This window comes from Phasianus colchicus, chromosome Z (assembly GCF_987193195.1).
Source record: "Phasianus colchicus chromosome Z, bPhaCol1.hap1.1, whole genome shotgun sequence".
Taxonomy (NCBI): Eukaryota; Metazoa; Chordata; class Aves; order Galliformes; family Phasianidae; genus Phasianus; species Phasianus colchicus.
Window position 1 is genome coordinate 90,653,709 of NC_143476.1, and position 20,728 is coordinate 90,674,436.

At 50.4% G+C, this 20,728-nt stretch overlaps 1 protein-coding gene across 3 annotated transcripts in view; it reads right to left on the reverse strand.

Moving 5' to 3' along the window:
* ZBTB7C (zinc finger and BTB domain containing 7C) overlaps positions 1-20,728 on the reverse strand; it is a 104,546-nt gene that overhangs the window by 12,299 nt on the left and 71,519 nt on the right. For all 3 annotated transcript variants that reach the window (XM_090131143.1, XM_031597094.2, XM_090131144.1), the window contains one exon: positions 1,798-1,914. The gene's annotated coding sequence lies outside the window, so the exon portion shown is untranslated. The remainder of the gene's footprint in view (positions 1-1,797; positions 1,915-20,728) is intronic.

Here is a 20,728-nt window from a genome sequence, read left to right on the forward strand (position 1 = left end):
CGGAAAATGTGCCCGACTCAACCATGGAAAACTGGTTTGGCTGCTGGCCTTCCGAGTGGACAGATTGCAATGGACTGGGCTAGGCGCCGGGCACAGCCTTACTGCAATAAATACACCCATAGAGCTGGGAGGGTCCAGCCGGGGGTCCCAAACAAGCTGGGGAAAAGAGAGGGAAGCCTTGGAACCACTCCCTGTTTTCTTCTCCATCCCGAGAGAGAAATGCCAAAGGAAGGGCTCGGGGAGTATAAATAAAAGGGTCGGAGCACACGGAATGAGAAGCAGATGTGCGTGGTGCTGCTGCCCGCCTGAGTCACGGGAGGGTGGGGAGGAGGGGGGGGGGAATCTCTATTTTGGTGCTGGGTGTGGGGTGCAGGAACGCAGCGAGGAGAGGAGCTGCAGCGGTGCTGGAGCAGGATGGGGCCGGCTGGCAGCAGGTATGGGCAGGCTCCAACACGGGGATTGACGGCCTCACCTCACACAGGGGGGAGGATTTTCCTCCGAAAACATGATTTTTCCTGCTTCATTTCTAATTGCTGTCGAAGCTCTAAGCGTACGGATGTCCTGCTATGGCTAGTGCAAAGCAGCTCCCATAGGGACAAGCAGCGGGGAGCAGAAGTGGCTTTGCACAGATTCATCCCTGCAAGGTGCCTTTGCAGAGCAGCGATGCAGCCTGCAGGAACTCTGCTCGGTTCTCTGCATCAGGAGCAGAATCACAGAATCACGGAATCATGAAGGTTGGAGAAGACCTCAAGATCTCAAAGCCCAAGTTCAACCCACCCCACCATGCCCACGTCCCTCAGTACCACATCTCCACAGTTCTGGAACACCTCCAGGGATGGGGAATCCACCATCTCCCTGTGCAGCCTGTGCCAGCGCCTGATCACTCTGGAGAAGAAATTGTTCCTAATATCCAACTTGAACCTCCCCTGGTACAACTTAAAGCCATAACCTGAAAGAGGGTCCAGGCTTCAGCCCATGCTCCCATGGCCAACCCCACCATGGGGCAAAAATTTCACAGAATCGTGGATTGCAGAAGGCACCCAGCCCCACACAGCTGGCCCCCTAAAAGATGCTAGTGCCTCCCCATGGTAATTTAACCCAGGATAATTTGGCTCAGTTTGACTGCTACAGCACCACCTCTAACTTAACTCTTAAGCATGATGGTTTTGCTGATGTGGTCCTACCCTTGTGCCTATTTCCCAGGCTACTCTGTCATACTATCACCTTTCCAAAAGAGAATGCCTACAAAGCCGATGGAAAACCCCAAAGCAAAAAGGAGAGAACATCTTCAGGATGAAGTCCACCCAGTTTCTACCCATATGAGTGTCCTTCCAACCCAACCATTCTATGACTCTGTGATCTTCAAGGTCCCTTCCAACCCAATCATTTTGTGATTCTATGACCATTTTCCTGCAGAGCCACACTTCTCTGCATCACTCTTCCTGTCCACGTGAATCTCTGAGGCACACAGATCCCCAACCCCAGAGCTGAACATTTGCAAAGCAAACATGAATCTGCCGCAAGGACAGCTGGGGAAGGAGACAGTGCTTTCATCCAGTCTTCTGCTATGTGAACCCAGCAGCTAATGAGCTCTCTGAAGACCAGAGGTAACAGATGAGCATAACCTCACCGTGTGGCCAGGCACTGCATATCCAAAGACAGCTTCCTGTCTGCAGGGGACAATATGATCCATTTCTCAAGGTATGGAGCAATTTAACTACAGATCAGGGGTCACATTCAGACCTCATTTGTATCTCAGCTTCTCTTGCAAGCAGAGCCCCTGGTTTCCGTACCAACCTGCTGGAAAGCTGAAAAGCAGCTGAATTAATTGTCCCAGTCCTGCAGATGTGTGCGTGTCAGCAGGGCCCAGAATGGTGAATGCAGCCACAGCCAGTGGGAAACACAGGGTTTAACCTGGAAAAAGCAGAAGAAAAGACCTCCTGTTAGACAGCTTGAGCACATGGAGAAATAGCAGGCAGTCAATAGGGTTAATTGTTCATCTGATTTCAGGGCATGGGGGGGTGCAGGATGCTCTCCCCACAAAAGAAGGGAAGTCAGGAGAAAAAGCTCTGATCTGCAAAGAGAGCTCTGCCCCACAAAGAGAGCTGCTCTTGCCTGTTTGCTTTGGCTGCCCTGGACTCCAGGCAGCTTCCAGCTGGGACCCAGAATTGCTGATGGTGTTTGGACTCCATCTGCACCATCCCATGACGTGAGGAGACATTCGGGACGATGGGCAGGGATCTTTTTGTTTTTTCCCCCTAACAACTATATTTACTGCTCCATTTTGAACTCGCCATGCTGTCATTACGATGTCAGCCTAAATTACACGCGTGATAACTGTGGCATAAATGCATGCACAAGTTCACAAAGGCTTTACAAGGAAACATTTCCCAGGGATACTGGAGCTGCTCATGTGCCTGGACTCAAAGGAGAAGTCCAGAGGAGACTTTGGATTAAAGGGCACTGCCTGCAGCCAGCCAGCACTTGGCTACTGGGGCTCAATAGATGAATTTTATGCTTCGGTTGGGCTTTTCTGGGGTTCTTACTTCAACTGGTGCAACCATGCACTGAATCCAGGGCTTTCAGTGATGCTACTCTGGGTCTGCAGCACTGTAAAGACGAGTTCCAGTTATATGCAGAATAGTTTTGCAGCCAGATCACAAGCAGCAAGCTGCACCACGAAGGCATTGGCATGGGACTTACTGACAGCCCCTGGCTTACAGGGAGAGCACAAGAGCTGGGTTGGGGATGCAGCACCATCCCTGGAGGTGTCCAAGGCCACAGATGGAGCCTGGGCAGCCTGAGCTGGTGGGGGGCACCCAGCCCATGACAGGGGTGGGGCTGGAGGGGAGCTTTGGGGCCCCTTCCAACCCAACCATTCTATGGTTCTGTGATCTTCAAGGTCCTTTCCAACCCAACCATGCTACGATGTGATCTTCAAGGTCCCTTCCAATCCAACCATTCTATGGTTCTGTGTTTCCCTATCATTTCTCTACCTGTGTTTTGCATTTCACTGCTCAGATATGTCAGTCTCTGCTTACATGTATTATTCTCTATAAGGGAGTTAAAAGGCCACAGTAAAACAAGACACCTGGAAGTCTACCTCTGCATCCACTCATCCATCCTCTCATCTCCGCCATTCCTAATACACATTATGTTGTTCCACGAATGCCCCCCCATTAGCACAACAACTTATTCTCCCTGTTTGCCCATGAAACTCATCAAAACATTCCCAAATACCTTGCATTTCATTTTTTTTTTTTTGTTTTCCACCTTGCATTTTCATGTGTATGCACCTATCTCCATTAGTCTCATGGGCAGGGAGGGACCCAGCACCTCATCAGCACTGCACTTCAAAGCAGCACACCGGCATCAAACAGGAGCTGGGGCTTTCCTCACCCAAGCTGGCACTTCAGCAATGTTTGCAGTTGCACTCACAGCAAGTCCTGACCACTGCCTCTGTTTGCAAAGTCCGCCCTGAGGCCAGTGCCAGGCATTGGGAGCATTGCTGGCATTCCTGGGGAGCAGAGGGGTGCTCTCCCCCTTGCAGAGGGCATCACCATGTAGCTGCTGCATGTTGCAAGCTACATCACTTTGTAAGCCCCAGCACCCCACCAAGCCTTATGAAGGCATGCTGCATAGGAAAACTCATGATCCAGTGCAACATCTTCTATGGCATGCACACCAATTGCGTGCATCAGAGAACATTTTCACAGCACTGTCTTTCCTTCCATTTATTTTAAGGAACAGAGTGTGGTTTCCTCTTGCTGCATTTCTCATATGACGCTTTAAAAATAAAACCTGAACCAATGTCAAACCAAACATCTTCTTGCCCCAAAAATAAACAAAAAAGAGCTGCTTTTATGGCTAAGCCATCAGGAAGGAGAACACACGTCCCTCTGTGGCTGCGTTCGCCCAGCAAAAAAACAAAACAGCCTGAGTTTGGCATTGGCTTGCAGTTATTGGCAGTGATGCGCAGTGATGTGCAGCGATTGACAGTGACTTGCAGTGATTGGCAGAGATGTGCAGTGATTGGCAGTGCCTTGCAGTGATGTGCAGTGATTGGCAGCCCATCCCTTCTGCTGCTTCTCGGAAATGCACACTGCCCCAAGCACAGCACGCTCAGATTTACACACAGAGCTGGGCAACCTTAACAGCAGCAGAGCAGGAGCATAAATCTGCAGCCAGCTTCAGTCCTCAGTATTTTGAGTGCTGCAGAATAAGAATGAGGCTCCATGGCAAAAATAGGGCCGTGTCCTTCTGCACAAGGAGGGAGTTCCGAGGGCGCAGCTATCAATAACCATCCAAGCCATTTGCCTGTGACAGCCTTAGGAGAGCACAGAAGAGACCCTGGGGCTCACTCAGGAGATGGGAAGGATCCTTTGCTCTCCTACCCATCCAAAAGGTGCACGGATGGTGAGGATCCCCTGGACACATATAATTATGAGGAGCCTGCAATGAGAAACTGCTATGAATGGCCAGCCCTAAAAGAGACAACTCCTGCCATAAAGCAGATTGGGAGGAGAAAAGGAAAACGGCCGTGCTCTGCCCTGCTTTGCTAAACAGGCAAATGGGACCGGTATTTCTCCCCTGAAACTTTAATGGGGAGAATATGATTCTGCTGCAAGCGTGTTTTATATGCCTGGTGATTAAAGAGGAAGGGAAGAACAGAATTTATAGAATTGTGGAACGCAGAGGACAGCTCGCTGGCTGCAGTGCTTCTTTATTTTCCCGTGATTCCTTTTTTTTTTTCTTCTTCTTTTTGCTTCCAGGCATGTGAGAAGGTGATGGATGGGCGGCGGTGGAGGCAGAACTCCTTTTGTGTTCACAGGGCAGTGCTGCATCACAGCCCACAGTGGCTGCACAGAAAGAGGTGTGCAGCGCATCCTTGGGCTCCCTGCAGTGCTCCCCTGCTTTGCAGCCATCTCAGCCCCCATCTCCAGCAGGCATTGCTATGGAACCGACCGCTCCGGGGCACATTAAACACCTTGTCATAGTCATGTGCTTTTCAGGGTCACCCGCTCTTCTTTCTGCCTCAATAGAAGGAAGGTCTCTCAATGTGAAATTCTCCAGATTGTTGTTTTTTGTCACCTCAGGGCCAATCTGACGTCTCTCTGCGGAGGCTGTCAGCAGTAGTGTCACTGGTACCGCTGGTTTCTGCGACGTGGAATTGTGCCCACCAAGACTTGGACCAAACTCTGTGCCCATTTCATGTCAGTCACCAACCAGCCTGCACTTGGCAAAAAATGCAAGCCCATCTCAGATATGCTGCATGACTTATGGCTGTGGGCCATTTTCCTCCCAGCCTCCGAGCATCCTCGATGTTAAATCTTGCTCTTCTTTCGCTCGGCTTTGCCATGACAACACAATCACTTGGCTCCCTGTGCCACATGCTCTTTATCAGGGATGTGTCAGTGGAAAAATGAACCCTGCAGCCTGGCAAGATCAGCCAAAGGAGAGCAGTTCTCCATCAAACCAAGCGCTCTTGCCCTTTCTTAGCTCATATTCACACTATGGGAGGAATTAGAGCCCTTGTGAAATCACTGTGACTATTTACCTGCATGGGGAGTATATCCATATTCTGCCCTCCTAGGGAACAGGCAATCAGAAATTTCCTTGCTTGGATAAACGCTGGGTGAGAGTTGTGTTTGACCTCCAGTTCCTGCCACTCTCTTGCCTACTTATTCCCATGTAAGGGTGTGCATGCATACACACCTTTACTCAGAGCTGGATCTGCTCTTTGGAAAGAAGACTGGGGTAGATGTGGCACCTGGGGACACGGTCACTGGGCATGGTGAGGATGGGTTGGGGTTGGACTTGGGGATCTTAGTGGTCTTTTCCAACCTTAATGATTCTGTGATTCTATGATCTCAAGACTGCTTGTCCCACCAGCTGTGGGCTGGTTGCCAACAACTCAGTTTGGCACCAGATCCTACCTGAAGGATGTTTTTTCATTGGCCGAAACCTCTTTATTAAAAAATAGTATTTTAGATGCTGGTGGGATGCTAGGACACGTCCCCAGCCACCGACCATGGGAACAGCATGGGGCTGATAGAGAAGACAGTGGAGTTTGTAGGAAGGGAGAAGCAGTTACAAACCGTTTGCAAGCTTTCCCATGATGTGGTTCAGCCAAGGAAGGTCACTCAATGATTATAGGATTAGTGCTATGGGTGGAGTCCTTGTGCTGTCCAAGCAGAGGGAGGGAGCTCATCCCCTGCTGAACGCAGCGAGTGTGCTGTTACACTTGGCCAGGCAGAGGGTGAAGGTTCCCTCATTTCCCATTTCCCAAGGGGAGGGAGGAAAGAGCAACTTGAGGATGGAAAGCCTGGGTAAGAGGATAGCTGGTGAAAATGGGTGGGAGAGGCCAGATTGCCCCCAAGAGCTTCAAACACATGAATAGTGATGCGGAGCAGGGTGGGAAGAGAAGGAAGCAGGAGGGAGATTATGGGAGTGCAGCAAGGAGGAGAGAGGGGAGGGGAAATTATGTAGGGCTTCCAAGGTCAAAGAAATCTACTTTGAAAGGATTCCTTACAGACATAAAGCCAGTGCCTTCATACTCAGTTATTTCGTTTTCACACAAATCTAAGTAATATATGGGTTGTTTTCTTTTTTCCACTGCCTCAGTGTTGGGCATCTGTCATAGAGCATGTTTAATTAAAAACAAAGGGAGGGTTGATGCAAACCAATTGGGTTCCATGTGCAAGTCAGACTCATGCTGGAATGAAACTCTTCCACCCGTCAGACAATAGACAATTTGTCTATTAATCCAACCAAATGGACCCAAATGCCAGAGAGTTTAATGTCATCAAAACTCCGTGTTGGGCTAAAACATATTTTGCTGAATTATCCCTCTCAACTGCTCTTAAGGAAGCGAAAGCTAAGTATGAAGCTGAAGGAGCCAGCTCTTGTATACAGGGTGTCCAATCTATCAGCAAGGCCAACACCAATGACAAGCCATGGCAAGCTGATGTTGGGAAAATGTTCCCCAACAGGAGGCTTGGAGCTGCACTGTGAGCTCTGCAATGAGTTCCAGCCCATTAAACACCAGGCTTCAGTAAAAATATTATGGTGGGTCACATTTTAACATGGGCAGAACTGGTTGGGGAATCGCTGAGGACACAAGAGGACATCTCTTGGAGGAGAATAGAAATTCGGTTCTAACCTTTTTCTTTGCTTTAGATTTCAGCTGCCTCCTCCCCGCCCTGAACACCGTTCCCTTCCATTCCATGCAGTTTTTATCCCTTGCCCCCCATATGAGTAGGTCCTTGCTCCTCTGACTACATGGGTAAGAGCAGAAGCACACTAAAGCCCTCAGGATGGGGGAACTGTTATTGAAAAAGAGAAAAAGGACGCAAGATCCAGCTGGAAACACGCAGGTGAGCACCACAGGAGAGAAACCAGAAACCAAGTGACGCATTAAGGATCGTGTAAAAGGGTCAGGAGTGGAGCAAAGAGCAGAAACCACGTCCTCTGTCCCCGATCCCAAGCCTCTAGTACTTCCTTCTGTTCAGCTTTGACCTTACAAGTTCCCTTAACCTTCTCCTGGCGGCTTCCTAATGGGCACATAAATCTCTGGAGAGTATCTTAAATTCTTTTTTATCACGGAGTGTATCGGTGTGATAATAAGATCAGCCTTCAGACTCCCCATTAAGTCACAGAAGGTGTGGTCATCAGTCATGCTTCTCCCAGTCTTAATTGCCAGGCAGACACTTTAAGTGGAAAGTCCACCTAATGAGCCCAATCATTAAAACATCCCCGGTTCCTATTTGAGATGGAAAATTATATTACCCTAATAAGGGGGCTGCGTCATTGCCCCCCTAGTCAATCATGTGGCATGGGGAAGGTGAGACTTCTCTCTGAGTTGGCCTTGGATGTGTCATTTAAACACAGCCTCTACTTCAGGCAAGAAAAAGTAGTAACATCCTTCATGGAGAGGAGAGGAGACCCAGAGGTGCGCAAAGGACAGGGACATGGTGGGTGCTCCATGCCAGGTGGAGGTGATGGATGAGCCACCACAGTCCTGCTCAGGTAGAGAAGGTGTGACATGTGATGTGCTTACAGAAAGCAATGGGATAGTTCTGACCGAAGAAGTTTTCAAGAAATGTCTCCATTTGGAGAAATGATTGGTTCCAATGTGGACATAGGGGCTGGCGAATTGAGGTGGAATGGCACAGACACCAAGTGCAAAATTCAGAAAGCCCTGTGAAAGTCCTTACGCAGGGCAAACCATCCCAAAGTCCCTAAAAAAGAATTCACACTGTAAGTAATCCTCTTCCATCCCCTTCAAGTCCAGGTGCAAAGCAACCGCACTGACTTTGGGAAGCAACAATGGCACGTTCCCATCCATGTGTCCCCATCTTTCCACTTCACATCCATTGTGGGAAGATCTGAGCTCCTTTTGGGTCAAATCAGCACCCGTTCCCAGTTGTCTCCAACCATGCCACCTGCCCTTGCCTTGGTGTCTAAGGCTTCTCACTGCAGGATGGAGAAACTGCCTGGATCGATGGGATGTCCCATCCTTGGAGGTGCTCAAGGCCAGGCTGGATGGGACTTCGGGCAACCCAAAACCCAGTCTATGGGGAAGTGTCCCTATGGCAGGGGTTTGGAACTGGGTGGGTTTTAAGGTCTTTCCAATCCAAGTGAGAGAATCATCAATAGAATCATGAAGGTTGGAAAAGACCTCTGAAATCACTGAGTCCAGCTGTAATCATTCTACGTCATGATGATTGATCCTGTGATCCTGCGATGATTGATGTGCTCCCCATGCAAAGCTCCACAGGGGCAGCGGGGCTGGCTGGAAATCCAATATCAAGCTGCAATCATGCTGGGTACTCAGAGAGCCGGACCAGAACTATCCCAATAAAAACAAAGAAGCACGGAAGGGCGTGTTGCTTTTGGGTAATAATACATCTTTAACTGCACGGTGAGGCCAAGACAGCGCCGCACCCTGAGCCGCCCGAAGGGTGTGGGCATTATACAATGATTTGCCCACACCCAGCACCTCCGATGACAATTAGCACCCGGCAGTAAATCCTGCATCTCCAACCAGGAAACGCACACGAAAAAAAAAAAAAAAATCCCAATGATGTGTCCTAACATGAACACCACTTTGGGCAGATCTGCACTGTCCTGACACATGGAGGTTGTTTTTTTTTGTTTTGTTTTGTTTTGTTTTGTTTTGCCCCTGGAAGAAGCCAGGGTAAAGCCAGTGGTGGTTGTGTTGTAAATTCTATTTAAGAGTGGGTTTCCGAGTTTTCATCATTTCCCTTTTAAGAAGAATACGAAACAGAGACGGTGGAAAAGTCTAAATGTATAATTACATTCTGATAACTACAAAGTCATGCGGAGTACTTTATAGATAATAAAATGACAAGATCTCATCACGCCCAAGTTTATTTTCATAGCTGTAAATCCACTTCTGCCCAAGTCGACGGGAAGAGATTTTACTATTGAGTAATAATGGAAGCAAAATAGCACTTATTAAAGGGAAATGGGAACAAGAACTCATCTGATGTTGAAAGACAACAGAGAAAAGCAGTTTGTTATTAAGAAATAGCAGAAACAACTCTGAGATATTGGCAGCAAGATTAACAGAGATCCCATTTTTCTCCTAAACCACAGTGCAGTGATGCTCATGAAAATGGGAATTAAAGACACAGTGCCGGGGCTGCCCCTCCAGTCACCAGCACAGATGAGGAGAAAGATAAAAAGAATTGGTACAGGCTGCCCAGGGAGGTGGTGGAGGTGCTCCATCCCTGGAGATGCTCAAGAACCATGCAGATGTGGTACATGGGGATGTGGTCAGTGGGCATGGTGAGAATGGGTTGGGCTTGGGGATCTTGGAGGTCTTTTCCCACCTCAGTGATTCTGTGATTCTATAAAGGTAAGGAAATAAATATCCACCGTTTGCTGATGGTAGCTGGGAGCATCTTCAGATGAGACTGGGTTTTTACAGAGTGAGGTGCAAGATTTATTATTATTTTTATGATGATGACTACCACTAATTGCACTGACCATTTACTCTTTGCCCAGCAGCTACGAGCAGGATGCTCATTGCTTCACAAGCACTGTACAAACAAGACAGAAGAGAAGGAGCAGCCTGTCTCCAAACACGCACTCAAAATAAACAGTGGGAGAAAACAAAGATTACCTGGTTTGTACAGATGAGGAACAGAGATACTCTGTGCCTCGCCTTGGGCCATGTAGGAAGCCCATGGCAGAGCCAACATTTGGAGTCAGCTCTTCCAAATCCCAGTGCCACCTTGCCTGAGGGATAAGAGGGAGCTGGCTCTCTGCCTGGGGCTCGGCTGTGTGCTGGGGCTGGGAGCCCTGCTGGGGAGCAGAGATGATGGCCACCACATGCTGGTCCCTGACTGCACCACGGCGATGCTGGCATCAGCACCAAAGCCAGAATCATATAATCATAGGATCATGAAGGTTGAAAAAGCTCTCTGAGATCCCCAAGCCCAACCCACCCCACCATGCCCACCATGCACCACGTCCCCAGGTGCCACATCTCCACCACTGAACACCTCCAGGGATGGGACGGATGGGAGGGATGGGAACTCCCCTACCTCCCAGGGCAGCCTGTGCCACCGCATCACCGCCCTTTGGAAAATAAATTGATCCTAATATCCAGCTTGAACCCCCGCCTTTGCACTGGGACACAGCAAATCCCCCAGAAGATCGGGACTGGCAGGGCTCAGCTGGCAGCAGGAGCAAAAGCAGGAGGATTCTGGCCCCGAGGAAAGTGGGATCCCAGGGTTTGTGGGATCCCAGCAGGAACTGGAAAATGGGAGAAGCCAGCAGTTCGCTGCTCGCAGCAGCGAGAGGGGAAGGGAAGGGTTTGTGGGCAAGGAGGAATGCTCCACAAAGGTACCGCCAGCAGCAAAACCGGGGCTTTTCCAAACACAAACAGTTCGGGGAAGCAGAGAGACGGAGCGCCGGCTAAAAATACGCAGCGCCGAGTGAAAAGGATTCAAGGAGCCCGAAAGGAAGAGCGAAAAGCAAATTGCAGGGAATTGTTCAGCAGACAATGAAGGCTCCTCGCATCCCCTGCAACAGGCGGGTGGCAGCGGGGGAAGCAGCCCAACAAACGGCGTCGGCGGAGGGGGACGGGGAAATTCAGGCGGTTTGCTCTGTGGTTCTTTTCCTCTGCCTTTGCCGAAGACAAAGGGGAGGTGCAGCTCCCGAAGACAGCGATTGTATTTCACCCCGCGGTCGGGGAGGCTGCAGATAGCGGCGAGAAATGGTCCTAAAAAAGATTAGAGCTCTTACGGTAGGGCAAAATACTGTATCCAGACAACACACTCGAGTTTTAATGACAGCAGGGACAGAATGGAGTGAAGCACTGTCTGCTGCCTTTAGGAAACTGAAAACTTAATTTGAAACAGCACAGGCTGGAGCGTGACTCCTCGCACAGGAAAGGTTCCATTCCTGCCCTTTAAGCATCACTTTTTATTCTTGACATATATTTTCCATCCGGTGTTTCTCCACAACACCATCCATCCATCACAATGAGAGTCGTGAGGAGCAGAGGGCATCCGGTGCTCAGGTGAGCAATGCCCCAAGGCATTGTGCTGGATGCACCCTGCCCACAGCCAGCACCACAAGCATCCCCCATCAACCCCATACTCCATACACATTCCCAGTGACCTCCAGACAGCATATGCATCCCCTATGAGCCTCAGACTACGTGCACAATTCTCATGAACCCCAGACTCCATATGCATCCTCCTGAACTGCAGACCCCATATGCATCCCCCATCAACCCCAGACCCCATAAAAACCACACTTTTTCTACCACTAGGCATGAACATAGAGAGAAGCCCACAAGCAGTGTTGTGAAACAGGGTGTGATATTTCACCCCGGGGTCAGCCCAGCTGCAGGAAAGCTTTGCAGTGCTGTGGGTAGGTGCCTTTGAGCATTTCCCTTGCTCTAATGGATCTCTTCTCATTGCATCCCTCTGTCACACTATGTTTGCAGATCCCCAGCTGAGGGATAAGGAAGCAAAGTGCTTTTCTGTGGGTGCACGGGGAAGCAAAACCCCCGGCTTCCCCAAATCCCCATTCCAAACCCATCCCCATTCCTCCTCCCTCCATTGTGCAACACCCAACAAACTGATTCCCACTGGGCACAACTGAGCTGGTTCTGTACTGGGAGCAGTGGGAACCATTGTGGCCTCATTCAAACCTTGACCCTCTTTGGGTCTGGACCTCTTTGGGGTCCTCCTGCCCCCAGCCTGGCCCCAGGTGCTGCTGTAGGAACAACCCCGGGGGCTGCGTTGCAGGGCATGGGAATAATTGCAGGGAACTGCAACTGTAATTGCTCTCGTGCCATTCTGCAGCCAGGTTTCCCATGCTATTATCCCTGTAATCATAGAAACCAACTCTACCTTTGTGCAGACAGCACTGCCAGCCCTGAAATTATGTGCTGTCCCCAAGGCTCCCCTTGGCCAAGGAGGCAGGGATGTGCTGCAGGAAGATGTCTGCAGAGCATCTGCAAAACCCTGGGCTCACTGACACCCAGAGGCAGGGTCCCAGTGCTCCTATCCAAGGGGCAGCAAACCCCACACAGTGCTTTCAGCCCTGAGTAAATGGGATTAGGCTCAGCCATTCCCCACACTGGAGCAGGGAGGTGAGATTGCTCTGTTAACTGATTCATCCTGAGCTTCTCCTCTTGATATGGTCAGGGGAGCAGGAGCTGAGCATGTGGGATTTGAGGCTGGGAAAGAGGGGGAGCACCTTGGCATGAGGTGTGGGTCAGTGCTAATGCTGTGAGGTTGCTTGGGTGCCTCTACCCAAAACACAGTGGGTAATGCAGAGAATGGGATCTGTTGTGCTGTGTTTGTTCCTTAGTGCACGTAAGGAGTTCAGGTTTATGAAAGTCTTCAGGATCACTGAATATCAAAGTCAGAATTTCAAAAAAATTGCAAGGTTTAGATGGGAAATTCTCCACAGACCTTATTTCACCTTCCTATCCCTGCTCCAAAAGCTCAGGTCAGAGGAGATGAGGAGAGGACCTGGCCCCTCCTTGTGTCCCCATGGGGCCACAAGCTGTGCTGATGACACCATACTGGGTCTGACACTTCTGTCACAATGGACACAGGGGAGGGTCAGGTTGGATATTAGGAACAATTTCTTCTCCCAGGAGTGGTGATGAAGTGGCACAGCTGCCCAGGGATGTGGTGAAGTCCCTGGAGGTGTTCCAGAACTGTGGATACGTGGCACTTGGGGATGTGGTCAGTGGGCATGTTGAGATTGGGCTTAGAGATCCTGGAGATCTTCTCCAATCCTAATGATCCTATAGTTCTATTTAAGGTCATGGTCACAGGGCATGGTGGGGATGGGTTGAGATTGGGCTTAGAGATCATGGGGGTAATCTCCAACCTTAATGATTTTATGACTCTATGGCCTCCTACAGCAATGAATTTAACCAGCAGCATTGTTAATGCTCTTGGAGCACATCTGAGTGACAGAGAGCAATCACCCCATGGTGTTTCCAAGCTTCCCCATTTTTCTTTACTTCTTCTTCCCCCAGCTTTTAACGGTTTCCATTTCAATGATAATTTTGACCTGCACTTCTGCAAGCCTACAGCCTTGCAACCAATTCCTCATCCAGTCAAAGCAGCACAGATGTGCTAGGAGAGGTGCAGATGAATCTTCTTCTGCAACTCAAAACTTTCCAGATTGCAGATGTCAAGAGCAAATCCCTTCCATATGGCAGGTAGGAAGTCTCTCAGGGAAGATGAGAGCAGCCTGAGGAGACCTGGGTGTCTCCAACATTTCCCAGCTCCTCACTACTCCTCTCTGAAAGCCTGGTGTTGTAAGAAGCAAGGGAAGAGAAGGAAAATAAATACATAAATACCAAAGAGTGTTGCCCTCCAGGATGGATGGGTATCAGTGCCACTCTGATGCCACTGAGAGCAAGGCTTTGCTCCTGGACTTTGCACTGGTTCAGAGTGAAGCATCAGGGAACCCTGTAGGTGTCAGAAGCTGTTATTGCTGTGATTCACCCCTGTGAAACTTGCACTGGCCTGGCTGCTGATTTTGGCTGAAGTGGGCTTGATACAGGTACAGGAAAGAAATTGTTATCACTGTTCTTTCATGTTTAAGTCATAGTGATGGGGGATGTGACCCCAACACTTTGCACAAGTCAATGAGCATAGCCTTCCCAGCCTAAAGACATCTCACCAGCTGACTCACAACTGCCTTTGGAGTGCTTCAGGTTGCCCAGAGAAGTGTGGGTGCTCCATCCCTGGAGGTCCCCAAGGCCATGGACGGAGCCCTGGGCAGACTGAGCTGGTGAGCAGCACCCAGCCCACAGCAAAGCCATGGCTGAGTGGGCTGTGACGTCCCTTCCAATCCAACCACTGCATGGTTCTACGATTCTATGAGCTTTGAAGTCCCTTCCAACCCAACCACTGCATGGTTCTATGGTTCTGTGAGCTTAGAGGTCCCTTCCAACCCAACCACTGCATGGTTCTATGGTTCTGTGAGCTTTGAGGTCCCTCCCAACCCAACCATTGCATGGTTCTATGGTTCTGTGAGCTCTGACGTCCCTTCCAACCCAACCACTGCATGGTTCTATGGTTCTGTGAGCTTAGAGGTCCCTTCCAACCCAACCACTGCATGGTTCTATGGTTTTGTGAGCTTTGAGGTTCCTTCCAACCCAACCACTGCATGGTTCTATGGTTCTGTGAGCTTAGAGGTCCCTTCCAACCCAACCACTGCATGGTTCTATGAGCTTTGAGGTCCCTTCTGACCCCACCACTGCATGGTTCTGTGATTCTGTGAGCTTTGACGTCCCTTCCAACCCAACCACTGCATGGTTCTATGAGCTTTGAGGTCCCTTCTGACCCCACCACTGCATGGTTCTGTGATTCTGTGAGCTTTGAAGTCCCTTCCAACCCAATCACTGCACGGTTCTATGGTTCTATGAGCTTTGAAGTCCCTTCCAATCCAACCACTGCATGGTTCAATGTTTCTGTGAGCTTTGAAGTCCCTTCCAACCCAATCATTGCATGGTTCCATGGTTTTATGAGCTTTGAAGTCCCTTCCAACCCAACCACTGCATGGTTCTATGAGTCTATGAACTTTGAGGTCCCTTCCAATCCAACTATTCTATGCTTCTATGACCTTTAATGCCCAACCCAACCATTCTGTGATTCTGTGATTCTATGGTGTCTGTAAAACAATCTAAATTTGGAGAAGAAAACACAGCACCTTCTGGGAAAGCAATGTCACCAGGGTACGATGCCACCTGGTACTCTTCATGGATGCTCTGGGTTTGGAGAGAATCTTAGCAGTGTCCCCCGTCACCCCAACAAGCAGATCACACCAGGTGCTGAGCCCACAGCCCAGCAAAAGGACTCTTAGAGCCTCTGGGTGAGGCTATGGATAAAGGTTTGGGGCTCAGGGCAGTGCTGCTTTGTACCAAGGCACTGCAATGAGCTGGTGCAACCCCCCGGAGCTGCCCTGCATCCCACCCACTGCAGCCACATGTTTGTATTCACAACAGGTCAGCCAGAACTGCCTCTCTTTTTCCCAGCTCTGTAGCTGTAGGAGATGCTGCATGGTCATTTCCAATATGTGAGGAGCATGTAAAATGAATGGTCCCCAGCATGGCTGGTTAACTCCTGGCCCCAGAAAGCCTCACGCGTCTGCAGTTCTGCAGGAGCCCAGCATGGAGCTGAGCTGCTTACAGAGGTTGCAGCTGCTGTGTGAGAACTGTCAGCTCTAGCTGTGTGCATGCATTTGTCTTACTGGTTTCATCTAACAGGAGATGATAATGGGAGTGGGTAAAGAGCACAGAAATGCTCTCTTTGTTTAGCACAAAAATACAGGTAACAATTATTAAGCAATAATTGATTCATCCGATACTTTATTAACCAGAGTCAGGTTTGCCAGCAACAGCTCCGCAGTGAGAGCCTTTCATGTGACACGTTATTAAAGGCTCTTTTCTGGCTCTGAAAGGCAGTGGCTGGCAGATCAAAGGTCAGACATTTCAAGGAGCAAATTGGTTTAATGTGGCTGCAGATAGCCTCCTGAAACCTCATAAATATGCAGCAAAATGTAAGGAGAGAAAATTGTGGACACGAGAGACAATTACTTTGAAACCAGGATAAGAGCAGCACGGGCTCAAATTAATCAGCGTGAGTCTCCTTCTTGCTGCCTCTCATTTGGCAGAGCAGGAGCCGGGCTGCCAGCCCAGAGGGAGACCATGGAATCATGGAACCTTTCAGCTTGGAGAAGACTTCCAGGATCACCAAACCCAATCCCAACCCATCCCCACCATGCCCAGTGGCCATATCCCCATGTGCCACAGATGCTGGGTGATCCCAGAGCCCAAAGCCAATGGGGGAGGTGCCCAACCCCACAGATTTCCTGTTTCATCAGGGCGTCCCAGTTCCACCAGCAGCCAAGGATGCGCAGGAGCAATGGATGGCTTTGTGTTCTCCACTTGGCTATGTGCACTGGGGTTCCCTTGGTGTGGCACTATGGGCACATCAGGAGGTGCTGACCCACCCCAGTGCTGCTTTTGACAGCAAAACTACTGCAGCACTTTTGCTGTCACAAGTGATGATGCTCTCATTGTTTCTAACTCCAGACTTTTTTAGAAGCATACCTCCCTATTTTTAATCTCCAGCCAGGCAACGGTGTCGGAATACTCTGGGGTTTTGTTGGCGTTTGTTGAGATGCATTAACTCAGATGACCTCTGAGCAGCTGTAAGGTTGGGCTGCTTTGCTCAAAAGTCACGACTTCACTTCTCTTAATTAACAGAGAGAAAACACCCACTCCATTCCTCTAATCTTGAAAGAGTTTTCCCACACGAAGAGTGACAACAATGCTCGATATTCCCAGCGTGGCCAGACAGCAGAGTGGAGGGAAGAAATCTTTAAAATAAACTGCTCACCTCTACCTTAAAGCAGATGAGGACACAACCTCTTTGTATCCCCCCCACGGAGTGGGGGGAGTGATGTGGAGCAGGGAAGCAATGACACCCACGCACCCCTCACCATGGGGTGCCTCATGGCGTCAAGGGAGGAAAATCACAGAATCATTTAGGTTGGAAAAGACCACTAAGATCATCAAGCCCAATCATCAAAGCTCTACACCCCAACGGGGTTGCCCACGAGGACAGCAGTGACACGGCCACCCAAGCACCAGCCCACGCAGCAGCCAGCCCCAAGGTATTGGTGTGTGCAGGTCTCCCATCAATCAGGAGCCTGACAGTGTAATTTGTATCTGGGGAACCTGGAGCAATTACAAAACCAGCCAAAATGCTATTTGTTTCTCAAGATTTTGCCCTTAGTTAGCGCTGTCGTTCTGCTTTAATTATGCTGTAATTAATTTGAAGAAAACTGTTTGGAAAGTGCGTGTGTGCACAGCAGAATGGTTCCAATATTGCAAACGGCTCCCGTCAACCAAGAGCACTAAACAGGGAATTTATGATCCTCGGTTGATAGAGCACTTGGCCTTCACTACACCACCTGCATAGAGTCACAGAACTATAGAACCATGAAGGTTGGCAAACATGTCCAAAATCATCACGTCCAACCGTTGACCCAACCCCACCATGCCCACTCATAGGTCCATAGAATTGTTCAGGCTGGAAAAGACTACTGCTATCATCCAGTCCAACCCCAACCCATCCCCACCATGCCCACTATGCCCACTTCCATCCAGAGGGTCTCTAACCCCTTTTGAAACCAGACAAAGACCCACAAAGGTGACTACCGAGCTATTTTACATGTAGAAAAACCAATGTGGAGGAGCTGATCTCCTCAATTTATCTCCAAACAGGATTAAAGGGGCAGAAACTGCCAGAATTGAACCCAAGGATGCTCCATCTTTTGGCAGTGATGGGAACCAGTCCCTAAGGGCAGAGGTCAGCCCGGCCCTGCTTGTATTTTTCTCTTTGCCATTTTCTGTTTTTAGCATCTCCTCTCCTCCCCTCTCCTCTTTCTCCAATTTTCTCCTCCCCAGGACAACCTTCTGGCTTGGCGGAGGTGGCATTTTATAGAACCACGGAATATCCCGGGTTGGAAGGAACCCATGAGGATCATCGAGTCCATACCCTTAGAGAGTTGGCCCCAGTGGTGGCACCCCATTTGGGTGGTAGGACTCACATTTTGGATGGAGGCAGCAGAACCCGTGTGGCACTGGGCTTATCACCGCCCCAGATCCAGATGATCCCAAAGACCTCCCAGAGAATCTCCCAGAGGATCTGCTCCATCAGCTTCAGCTCACCTTGGCAAGAGGTGCCCCAGTGCCATGGTGACGGGCTCAGCGGTATAAACACGGCACATGGGTGTGGGCTGTTTGCACAGCGAGGGAGCTGGCTGCTCTCCATCCCTCCGCCCTGCTCCTCCCAGCAGTGCCAGCAGCTCACTCCAATGTGGTCTCCCACCTCCTCCTGGGCCGCCTCATCCGGCAGCACCATGGAGCCACTTCCCAAACTGGTTCAGCACTGGGCAGGGCGGGGTGGGGGAACGCTGCCTCTCCCCACACTCCGGGATGCGGATGCGATTTGATGGCCTTGACATCCCCGTGGCATGGAAACGTGTCATGGGGTGAGAAGTCCCCTCCTCCTCTGCTGCAGTGGCCGACACGCAAGGTCAAGGACATCCCATGGGGTATGGGGTCTGATGCTGCTGACAGCATCACAGGGCTGTAAGGGCATCTGGGGGCACCAGTGGGCTTGGCAGTGGTGATGCAGTTGGACGTGTGGACGTGGATCACACCAAGGACTGTTCCGTGTGGAGCAGCAGTGACATTTGGGAACACCAACGGGGTTGGCAATAGTGATGAAGATGGACATGGATCATGCCAAGGGCTGGACATGATGAATGGGAGGGGGGGAAGCTCACAAAACCTTTGGATGTGCTGTCCCTCCCCAAAAGGCTGCGTCCTCATGGCTACCACAAGCCTGCTCCTTGGGGCAGGAACACCTCTTGGAGGGATGAGGAAGAACATAACCCAAGAGCCGTGAGAAATGGCTGCATAATGAGGGGAAGCTCATGAGTGACACTCGAAAATGACGTGGGCATGTGAGCAGCATTACCATCGGGCACGCGCTTCCAGGAAGGAATCAAAGGGCTCTGACTAATACCACGATGCCTCCAACTCTTTCTTGGCAGAAGATCTCAGCCTCACATCCCCTCCCTCTATTCATCCCCGAAGGAAAACAACCAGCAAAGCACCAGCCCCATGCTCCTCCATCCCAACCTCCTCCAAAGAGCTCTCGAAGTCTGCGGGGTCGCCTCCCTGTGGTCCCTCAAAAAATCCATTCCATTTGTGGCACAGAATGGAAAACTGATGAGGAGTACAAAGCGGAGAAAGAGGCTTCAGCGCTCTGCAACTATTTTAATAGCTGCTCTTTAATTAAGAGCAATCGCTGTGGAATTATGTCAGTGAAACTTGCCACTCATTTATTAATTAGAGGAGGAATTTCAAAGGGAGTTCGGCCCCAGGCTGGCTGGAAAACCCCGCTGGCAGGGTTGGTACTTGCTGGGTGCTGCATTGTGCCAGGGGGGGCCGCTCATTGCCCACACCTGAGTAAACAGCACCGGCAGCAGCGGGACGCGGTGCTAACACTGCCAGGCTGCCCATGGCCTCTGCTGGGTGCAGTGATTGAGTGCAGTAAGGAGGTCATGGAAATGGGGCAGAGAACATGAGGGAAGAGATGAACGGAGCCTGGCGGCCAGCTTCTTCCCTATAGGAGGAAGCCCCTCTCCTTGGAAGCAACTGCGTACCTGCAGGCGACTCAGACATGGAAACCTGTGCAGGATTGAGCCCCGAGCGCGCTCCAGCCCCACGCACCCCCCAGTCCCCTTCACTGCCCTATGCATGGAAGAGGTATTTCCTCCACCATCCTAGGGCAGATCCCCATAGGAACGCCAAGAAGCCCCCAGAGGAGCAGGAGATGCAGGCGGGCGTTGCAGCATGCACAGCCCAGGACTCAGGGTCCCATTACGGGAACACTTTGGCTCTCCGTATCCCCATTTGTCACAGCCTCTCCATCACCCCGACCCACCTCCAGTCTTCACCCATCAGCAGGAAGGGGGGAAGAGGCACCACGTACAGCCTTTTTCCCCCCAGACAGGACACCCAGGCACAGCGGTGATGCCCCAACCTTTGTAGGGCAGCACGAGCTCCAGGTCCCTGCGGTACTTCTGCACGGTTGGAAAGCAGCACCGAGAGCTCCCACCTTCATTCCTCCCTTCCCCAGCGCACTGCTCCCAGCAGCTCTCCGTTCAAACAAACCTTGCACAAAGCTGCAGCTCGCTCTGTTGGTGCTGTCCCCAAGGATCACCCGGACAGGGTCCGGAGCTGGGGAGGGACCCTGAGACAGCTCCGGGAGTGCCTTGTAGGAAGGATTTGTTAGAAATATTAGAGCCCAGCACCATCCCGGGGCGTTGCCTTTGCTAAAAAGGCAGCAAAAAGTTCCAGGGAGAGGCTGGAATTTCAGCCTGAAAATTATTCCTATTAAATATGACAATATTTCTTTTTTTTTTTAAACTATTTTTTTTTGTCAAGTTTTTTTTTTTTTCTTTCCAAAGAACCCCAACAAAAATAACTCCTAAAACCAAGACCAAGCGGAACCAGCTGCGACCCGATCCACCTGCCCCTTCTCCACCCTGCTGCCCACCCCAGGGGTGCGCAGAAGTGTTTCACACCCATATTTCCCATCTGAAACACACCGACAAATAACACCAAGCCGGA